This window comes from Bactrocera oleae, chromosome 3, assembly GCF_042242935.1.
Source record: "Bactrocera oleae isolate idBacOlea1 chromosome 3, idBacOlea1, whole genome shotgun sequence".
Lineage (NCBI taxonomy): Eukaryota > Metazoa > Arthropoda > Insecta > Diptera > Tephritidae > Bactrocera > Bactrocera oleae.
In genome coordinates, this window is record NC_091537.1 from 68453599 (window position 1) to 68462842 (window position 9244).

Here is a 9244-nt window from a genome sequence, read left to right on the forward strand (position 1 = left end):
TCGCGATGACGATGTAAGTACCTTCAGTTTGACTTGGGAAGTCCTCTTCAGGAAACTTGACCCTAATCAACAATTATTTTCCAATAAAACCATTATGGAGGTGTTGTACCAAGGAGCTTTGGGTCGGTTGAACGAAAATTTCCATCAGATGTTCAACGTACCTAACACAAGATGCTCATTAACACCTTTTTCTTATAGTGACAACCCGTCAACATGTTTTGATTCAAGAACATTGCAAAGTCGTCCGGAATACTTAATTTCTCCCCCTCGTGTAAAGGCCGCTTTTGGGTTACAAAAGAACCCCAATGTAAACGCACTACAACGGCTCGATTCGTATACATGAATCAAACTGACAGAATCCGCCGGAGTAAAGGATCAGTGCCCGAGTATGAACAAAAATTTATTACACGTTGCAGTCTCTCTCTGGTATACATTATATCCTGGAAAATTTTTAAAGTGGATTACTATTGTAGATCTTGGCCCTTTTTAATGAACCAGGTTTGAATACAGAACTATTGGTAAATAAAACTGAGGGCTCAACCGGGATAACAGAAAGCAATTATAAACAATAATTTGGGTCACTGTAGATCTTGACGGTTTTTAGTGTTCTGCGTTTCAATGTAGAATGTTTTAACTTTCTAACACAGTTTCTTTCCACTATGGTTAACCAAACTGGGGGCTCAACCGGGATAGCAGATAGTATATCCAACATCGCAAACGGTCGTGGTCAAAGCTCGGGGAAGCGGCCCAGACGGTGGCCACGACCGGATTGACGGCCAGAAAGGTTTTGCTGTGTGTTTGGTGGGATTGGCAAAGAATCATCTACTACGAACTGCTCCCCTATGGCCAAACGCTCAATTTGGCCTTCTATTGCCAACAACTGGACCGCTTGAAGGCAGCACTCATCCAGAAGAGGCCATCTTTGATCAACAGAGAAGTTGGCCTCAAGAGAGGCCTGTGAAAATTGGCTCTCCGAGTTTTTTGCCAATAGGGACGCAGTCTTCTACGAGAGGGGTATAATGAAGTTGGCATCTCGTTGGCAACAAGTTTACGAACAAAACGGCACATATTTGACTTAAATCGGACAAATGTACACAAAGTTATCACCTTTTTTATTTAGGAGGCGAGGGAAATAAAGGTAACCCCGTCAACAAGTACACGTCAGGTGTGAAAATCGCGAGACAAATACAAAAAAAGAAGGAAAATTAAAAATATTTTAGAAGTTGGAGTTCGCAATGGCAAATATGATTACACGCCAGCAAATGATCAATGGTTGCTCCAGATGATGACCTGAAGGTTCAAGAAGAACAGCTTGATCGTATGCTCGCTATTACTCGTGAAAAACGAGAACTGGTTCCGCTACAACGGGAGCTTAACCAAGCTGATAGTCGTCGAATTGATACAGCTGAACTTGATGGCTTGATGAATACATTCCACGGTTCCAGGAGGCGATGCTTGATGTCTGTCGTTACAGTGACAGAGACAAGTTAATTGTTGCTCGTCATTTAATCATTGGCCACGATAAAACATTCATTGATGTTGCTGCAGTGATCGGGCCTCACACATAGATGGCGCTAGTTTTATTGTATTCGCCTTATTTTCGTTAGTACTAACCTTCAAAAGACAGCTTCAAGACATTCTATTCATTAGTTTGCGAGTTATTGTGCTAAGAATGCTACTTCTGTTATTTTAAAAACAATATGATAAACAATTTCGTTTGAAAATTTACACAGCCTCTTTAGGGTAAAAAATACCGTTCAAGCGAAGCAATGGCTTGAAAAGTGTTATGGGGATTCAGCACCATCAGAAACCACAATAAAACGTTGGTTTGTTGACCTCAAATGTGGTCGTAGAGAGCTGCTATGTTGTTGGAATATCGTCGTTCCTTTTAACTGCATGATGTTTTCAATCAGTTAAAGTAACAGCTCGGCTAGCTGGTTTGAAGCTGAATTGGTCGATATAATCATTGATGGTTTGAATGGCAAATCTTCTTATGTATCAATGTTATATGGCGCCAATTCAACCAGAGATTTGAAGACTCTCATGGAGCGCTATGTCAAGTCACTCAAATGCCATATAGTAGTGTGATTGATTCAAGTCGCATGAAGAAATGGTTGGAGCCAGAACAGGGTGTAGACGATATGGGCTTAGAAGGCAACACTGATATTCAAAATAACCGTATGTCAAATGATTATTTTACAGATTATGAATTTTTAGAAGAAACTGAATGATTGAATAAGTCATTCGAGGTCGATTGAAGAGGTCGAATGATCGGTTATGTGGAGTTGTGGTGTAATACATGAGTTATTTTTAAGGTATTTTAAACTCTTTGTAATCTGGCAGCACCACGTTGTTCTGACAGCATTTATTCCTTCGAATTTCGAAATTTGAAAGAATAAAGAACGTGCCAACCATGCGAGGGAACAGAATAGAGCTATCCAAACTATCGATAGTTGGACCATTCCATAGTTACGATAGTTTAAAAAACACTATCGATATTATGGATTGTTTGGCATCTTTGACATCTATTTACTCTTCGTTGGTTTTAATTAAGAGACTATGGCTTTGTACTCTTCATTTTTATGAAATAAACTTTGGATTTATTTATAAAACAAAACATGAACAATAAGGAAAAACAAAAAAAAAAAAAATAAGGTTACATATACAATTTTTCATGTTACTATATAAACTGCTCTAAGAGCTATAACAAGAAATTGAAACTTATTATGCGTTTAGGTTGAGTCAAAAATTCTGATTTTGTAGAGTAAGTGGGATTATGTGCAGCCGGCATTTCAAGACATTAGAAATTCTTATTTAATTGTAAATATTTCCGTAATATTCCATCTATCGCCTAATTAAAGTGAAAAAATAGTTTAATTTAATAATTTGTAAAACTAAAAAAATTTGAAAGCATATGCGCTCAACCAAGCCAATAATGAAAAAATCATTTTAAGTGCAATCATGTTATCGAAAGTTAGACTTCACTTTTGGTATTACTAGACTATATCAATATGTAGCTATGTATATTAAGTGAAATTTTGCAGATTTATGAAAATTGTTGGTAAGTCTAGTTATACTATACCGACACAAAATTCGTGTTTTCATAGACAAAAGAGGTCTTCACGCGAAAACTTGTGTTTTCATCCATACAAAATCTGTCAAACGAAAACACAGTTTCCGCTGAAAATCCCTTGAAAACTTACATTCCACTCATTATAATCGGTGCCTGCTCTAGTTTAATCGATATTATTAGAATACATATTTTGCCAGCCCTAAATGTCAGTTGACAATTTGTTTACATTCCATAATTGGTCTAAACGTACCCTACAAGAAACTGCTGATGGGTTCACCAATAAACTCACATTTGATATGTCAGTACTGTTAATTTACATTTGAATTTTTAAATTCAGAACTATCCACTGCTTGGAGAAAGACGTACGCAGAGCTATTGAGAGGAGGAGATGGCATCAAGTAAAAATTTATTTTTTTATTTTTATATTTTCATATTTTATTATATTTTTTGTTGCATTCCTTTTTATATTTAAGTATATTATTATAACTAATTTTGATTAAAAGTTTGAAATTTATTAAAGAAATAAAAATTATATTATCTACTGCGCAAAAGAATTTTTCACTTCTGATAGCGTTTCAGTCATAACTGACAATTTTCAGCTATGACGGATTTATGGTCAGCAATGACTCAGAAAAAGACATGAGAATGAGCAGTATAGGTATATAGTAAATCAGTTCCGAATACCCATGTGTTAAAGACAGATGCAAACTGACACACATGCGTTTGTTTACATCAGTTTTTGTACAAGGCTCTTAAGAAAATTATAGAAACTTTGTTCTGCGCGCTGACAAAATTTTTTCAGCTATGACTGTCATATTACCCATCAGATGACCGTCACTGTTCTTGTAGGGTATATAACAAATGTAAACAAATAAATGTGTGATCTGTCAATGAAAACTCATCGAAAACACACAATGTCGGTCAGAACGACTTTGGTTCCACAATCCACAAATTGTGTTTTCAAGAGGATTTCAATTCGGTGCGAACATAGTATTAAGGCATAAACCATTGATAGTATAAATAAACCATCGATAGTGATAAAAATAAAACTATCGATAATCCCATCGGTCTCTCGTTTTGAACGGAAATCTAGATAGTTGGCCATTAATGAAACAAATTTTAATCGACTTTTATTGCGAGAAAGATTCAGTTGAAGAACTAATTGCCACATAAGAGCATGTCGATGTAATTCTTCAAATGAGAATTTTTATAATAATTTAGCAACACTTTTGTGGCGGTTGAACAGTGCACCGTATATGAAAATAAGCTCGCTGAAGAGCGTGTTCGAGTGTAGAATATTATCAAAGTTTAACTATTTAAGAATATGTCTACGAGAGGATTTTTGAAGATTTAAGTTATTTTTGGAGATACATTTTACTGACCCGGCCTCCAAACTGGTTCGGCTGGGTCTAATCGATCAAAAGACTTTAAATGCGTTTTAGTTTCGCATTGGTTTTTTTTACTTATCGCGTTCATATAATTACCTAAAATTCATGTCTCTAGACTAGAATACCCCCTGATGTTAATTGTGAAAGTAATGCTGGAATCGCCTTAAATTTATTTAAACACGGCTTACCGGCACCTGTCACTTTTATTATTTTTATAAATTTATTATTTATAGAAATAAAATTCATCGGCTTTCCTGGCAGCACGACGCTAATGTGTGGAAAACTAGCTTCATTTACAAAGGAATCGTTTCTGGAAAGATTCTGCTTCCTAAAAAAAAAGCTATAGTTTAAGCGGACTCGGCATATCCCTTCGAAATATTTAATGGTTCCATACAGGGATAATGAACATTTGTTGAGAGAAGAGAAGCAGTTTAATTATTATTTAAGTTCAACTCGAATTTTTAGGATACCCAACAAATTATTAACCACAAAAACTGTTTGATTACTTTTGGATGCAAACTTTTTCTGAAGTATTGTATTTTCTATTGTTAATGACATTTTTATTATTTTTATTTTTGTATTAATCGATTAAAATTAAAACTGAATTGCAATCTCTAAATAAAACCCGGTACCGCATGCGTTGTTTTATTTAAAATTTTCACACACTGAATTCTAACTGAGAAAAATCAAAGAATATATAAAGTTTCAAAGCAAAGAGAACTTAAAAATGCCCTTGAAAGTCTTCATAATGAAACGAACTTAGAAGAAGGTAGAAAAAAGGAAATACTTTTGTGGCAAAGCATAGTTTGTAAGTCATCAATATATTAAAAAAAGTTTAGAGCACAGACGTAGAGGATAGAAATCACCAGATCCAAAACTAGAACAAGAGGCACCCAAAGCTAGTTCGTCACCTTTATGGTGGAGGCATGAAAAGTTGATAACGCTTAGTGCAAGTAGAGCTGAGATTCCCAGCTCTGGCTGCGTTCCTAATGAATTGAAACAATATTTGGACCAACCTTTGATTGACCGAAAATCTGACCCGATAGAATTTTGGATAAACTGTCGCCACTTTACACCAGTTTTATCAGAAATCGCGTTAAAATATTTGATTTGTCAAGCTTCGTATCATCGGAAAGGCTTGCTTCAGCTGTGAATTTAGCTGTGCCATATAACATATAAAAATTAATATACCCTGTTCAGGGTATAAAAAGAGTGCTGCTTATGGCCATTACAGATGATTACTGGTTTGACTGAAATTCCAATTACTAACTGCTGTTTGAATTTTAAATTTTCGACGACATCGCAATCTTAATTTTAATGATAATATTTAAATATTTATATTATATTTTATTTAAATAATCATACTTATAACATTCAATTGTAAATTGACCCCACAAATTTAAAGAATATTATTTTATATTACTTTATTTAAATAATAAATTAACCTGAAAAAAATAAAGTTTGTATTATTTTTTTTTAACTTTCGAACAACTCCTTTATTTTTGAATACTCGCGTTCTGAAATAAAAATATCGATATGCATATATCGTTATTGTTTGAAAATATCGATACGAAATCTATCGATATATTATTTTATTTGCCCATAGCTGAGCTATAGTTAGTGTTGCAAAACAAGATTTTGTAGATGGATGCACCGAGCTAGTCACAAAAAATGGTCGTCCGCTTAAAACTCATGGAAGACACCGGATTTCGTAAAATAATAGATTCCTTGTGCACAGCTGCAAACAACCGGCAAATGGCATCTTCACTTGATAACTGGTAAGTTACAGTTTCCATGCAGAACCAATAGTTTGATTGTGATACATAAAGCTACAATTTGACAGGTTGGGGGGTACGCAGCAGAGATTTTTTAGCTGTTTTCCCACACTTTCCTTTTGACGCTGTAAAGAGTAGCTTTAAAGCTTACCCCGAATCAATATATATATAAAAGGGGTATTTTGTAATTGATATCGGCATCTACACCAATATAGTAAACACATATTACTAACTGGCCCAGTCGTATTCTATACCTATTATACCATATTAAAAGTGTATGTGATATTCAACATTATAAATAGATAAATGACAACCAACAAAAGGGTAAAAAAAAATTATTCCAAACACTAGGAGTCATGTCAGAAATAACACTAGTCGATCCGAGGACAGGAAAACCTCTCTAGTAAGCAAGACGATCGGTCACCAATGACTCCTCTATAGGAATAATCTTCTGTAAATCAAGGAGAAGCAAAAAAGTTCGTACCATCAAATGGGTTATAATTTTATTCCCCACTCAAAAACTAGGGAGGAGGAGTTACCATCTCAACTTCCTTTAAGGTGCTATCACAGAAGCCACCACGAATCGGTGCACTGGGTATAGTCAAATCAGCCTGCGGACATGTGACGAGTGGACATGATCGGGAATTACCGTTAAAACAAGTGAATGACACAAACTAAATATATTTGAACGGCGAAGCGCCGGACCATGTGAGTCAGTCGAATATCAGTACTGAGATCAGAGATAAAGAGATGCCCAACTCGTTTCTCACTGGAAATGAGAGCGCATTTGCTAAACGTCAAAACCTCCTGAACTCAAGCAACTGTCAAAGTTCAGGAGGTCTGACGTTTAGCAATTGGAAAAAGAAGGACGGCCAGATTGAAATCACACAAAATTATAATGGGAATGGAGACATTTTTAATTTTTACTCTCCATTTGTAACGGCCGTTATTACGAAGAATAACGAAAGAAAAACAGCACGCAGCTTGTGAACTAGTAAGTATATTTTAATTTTTATTAGATAAATTTGCATGTATTTAATAATTTGTAACGTTATTTTACAGCCGAAATGCCAAAATCAAACTTAAAATGGAGAAAGTGTGTTGCAGGCTGTAGCGAGGAGGGACGAACTTACCATTTTCCATGTGAGGGAACGGATCTCGAACGGTGAGTACATCACAAAATAAATTAATTAAATAGTGCAAAAAGTGTGTTTAATATGTAATATATGATAAATAATTGTAAAAAGTGTTAAAAATGTCTTGCGATAGCTTTCGATATATTAAAATTTAGAAAATTAATTTTTTGAAGTAACGACTGTGAGCATATCATCAATTATTTTGGATGTGCTATTAATAATACAATTTAAATACATAATACAATTTAAGTTCTGCATATATTTAAGTGCAAAAGTGATTAAAAAAGTTTTAAATAATTGTAACAAGTGTTAAAATATGAGTTTCGATAGTTTACGATTTATCTAAATTTCATTCTTTTTTTGCACTATTATAATTATATATATTTTATATTATATTATTTTATAACTTACGTATAAAATTTTTTTTCTTTTAATAGGCGTAATTGTTGGCTCAGACGTTTAGGTGTTTCTGAAAGATTCAATGAAGAAACACCTAAACACATTTTTGCTTGTGAACGACATTTTTCCGAAAAAATGCGCCACCCAAAAAAAGTGCGTCCGAGAGCCGTTCCCGACATTAATTTAATTGTTGAGCCTACATTTAACGCCTCAAATTCTTTTTTTGAAAACCCCATAGAACTGGGTTTTGAAGATTTCGCTCCCCAAATGGAAGAATCTGCCTCCAATGTTAACGGTGCATCAAGGCAGCTCCTTCCGCTTTTAGAAAGGGAAGATTGCGAAATAATTTTAGAACCTCTTCCACTTCTTGAGGAGGAACTATTAAATAGTACCGATAAAGCCGCGCAAACAGGTAGGGGTCTGATAGCTAGGAAGAAAAAATTGAGGGGAGAGAATAGGATTTTAAAAGTAAAATTAGATGTAAAAGAACAGTAAAATAGAAGTTTTAAGGCTCAATTGATCCAATTGGCCACTGAATTAGAAAGATGTAGGGAAATGTTAAGAAGTGGTTCATTTAGAGAAGAGTCTCTTGAGATAGTTTGCAGCAAAGTTCCTCCTCAGTTAGGTGCTTGTATTAGAAGTAGTTTTATAAACAGTAATCGCCGTAACCACGGGCGGCGTTATGACAATTTTTTTAAAACGATAGCTTTGGGTGTATTTTTTTTGTCAGGTGCCAGTTGCTTATCGTCACTTAAAGCACCAGTTAGATTTTCCCTCCGAAAGTACTTTGAAAAATTTTGTTACCGACTGGCCTCGTTTCCCAGGTTGCACCCAAAGCAGTATAAAATCGTTAGAGATTAGGAGTAGGGGATTCTCTTTTGAACAAAAGTTCGTGTCGCTTTCATGCGATGAAATGTCACTGAAATGTCATTTGCAGTATGATAGGAAATTGGATAGGATAATAGGTAATTTTCGGTAAAGGAGCCTGCAAAGGGGATGTCCTCAAGAAATATATTCTTGAAGTCATTACTCAACTCCAAAATATAGGACTAATTCCTTACCATTTTGTATGCGACCAGGGCACCAATTTTCAGAATTTTTCTAATTTGTTAGGTGTTTCAGCGTCACGGCCTTTTTTTAATGTTAATGGCAAGGAAATATATTTTTTTTACGATAGCCCCCATTTAATAATAAAGTAGTCGTAACTGTTTACAAAATTTGAAAAATACGGTTTTCTTTAAAAATTGTCGCGTAAGTTGGTCGGATATTATTAATTTTTATGAAATCGACTCAAAGTCGAGTTATCGGTGTGCGCATAAATTAACCGATGCTCATATTTATCCCAATGCCTTCCAAAAAATTAAGGTTAAATTTGCATCTCAGGTATTGAGTAATACGGTCGCTTCTGGTATGTTGTCCCTTTATAACTCGGGAGCTTTAAGCTCGAACAGTGGGAGCTTTATTAATACCGCG

The 9244-nt window shown here is 34.9% G+C and overlaps 1 pseudogene; it reads left to right on the forward strand.

The window, feature by feature from the left end:
• The first annotated feature begins 7853 nt into the window (after positions 1-7853).
• LOC138856116 (uncharacterized) lies at positions 7854-8750 on the forward strand (annotated as a pseudogene).
• Positions 8751-9244: the final 494 nt, after the last annotated feature.